Source organism: Eimeria mitis, genomic scaffold, assembly GCF_000499745.2.
Source record: "Eimeria mitis Houghton genomic scaffold, Emh_scaff2933, whole genome shotgun sequence".
In the NCBI taxonomy this organism is placed as follows: domain Eukaryota; phylum Apicomplexa; class Conoidasida; order Eucoccidiorida; family Eimeriidae; genus Eimeria; species Eimeria mitis.
The window spans coordinates 5,548-7,081 of record NW_013571275.1 but is presented as its reverse complement, the minus strand read 5'-3'; positions in this window follow the sequence as shown (position 1 = coordinate 7,081).

Here is a 1,534-nt window from a genome sequence, read left to right as displayed (position 1 = left end):
ATATATATATATATATATATATATATATATATATATACATTTTAAAACCCTAAACCCTAGCCCTGAACCCTAGACCCTGTGTGTGTGTTTAGGGTTTAGGGTTTAGGGTTTAGGGTTTAGGGTTTTAGGGTTTAGGCGTCTTTTAGCCGTGTATAAACCCTCAAAGGTATTTATAAGAAAAGAAAAAGATATAAAAAGTATAAAGAGTATATACAAACAAAACCCAGCAACACTCTAAAAGCTCGCTAAACCCTAAACCCTCAACATCAATACAAACCCTAAATAGAAACCCTAAACCCTCAGCCTCTATAAAAGCCCTAAACCCCCAACCTAAACGTAAACCCTAAACCCTCAAACTTAATGGAAACCCTAAACCCTAAACCCTAGACCAAGTACGTCTGTGTTCCTGTTTATATAAATGAGTGTTTTAAACTAAAATAATATTTAAATAGATTTAAAATTATATATATACATATATATATATATATATATATATATATATATTATAACGAAATTATTATATTAAGTTTGTATGGTGATGGGGGTCGTTGCTGCGGTGTATGTGCAGCAGAAAAGAGTGAGATTAAGAGCGTTGTTGTTTCAACTATAAATATAAAAAAATAAATTTAATTATTTTAAATATAAAATAAAATTAGAAATAAATGAAATGAATAAGAAAATATCGTTTACTTTCTCTATGGCTACCCCCCTGGTGTGTAGGAGGGGGGTGCATGTACACCCCAGCAGCGGCTAGGCTCTGAGTGGTGTTCTGCGTCTCTCGTGTTTGTTTGTTCAGCAGCAGAAAGCAAATAAAAAAATAAAATAAAATAAATTTAAAATGTTTTAAACAAAAAAAAAACAACACATGCAGCTTCTTTCTTGAGAGAGACAAGGAGGGTGCGGTGTGCTTCTCTCTCACCCAGCCAGCAGCAGCAGCAGCAGCAACCTATATGTATAAAACTAAAACATAAACATTTTAATATAATCCTTAAGCTGAGTATTTTCATAAAATAATATTAAAAATAAATTTAAATTACAAAGCAAAACAAAAGGGGAGAAATAATATGCTCGAGAGCACGTACTACAGCAGCAGCAGCAGCAGCAGCAGCAGCAGCAGCAGCAGCAGCAGCAGCAGCAGCAGCAGCAGAGCACAAGAGGCAGCGCCGTCTCAGCAGCTCAGCAGCAGCGCCCGTCGGCGTTCGCCAGTATAGTGTCTATTGAGGTGTTGCTGTGTTTGTGATGAATTGTATTTTGTTTTAGATATAATATTTTATTTTATTTTCTTTTGGTGCTTATATTTTATTGAAGCCTTGCATCACGCAGCAAGGCGAAATCTGTGCTGCGGTGTACAGACAGCTCAGCTCAGCTCGCCCCAGGAAATGGCAGTAGGAGGCGTGAGAAACGCGGCGTTTCTGCCGTTTTGTTTTTTGGCTTTTTGTCTCTTCTTTTCTCCTATAAATGTTTTTTCTTCTGATGAAGCAGATGCTGATGGAAAAGGTAAACATTTTTCTTTTTTTTTTGTAGAAATACACCT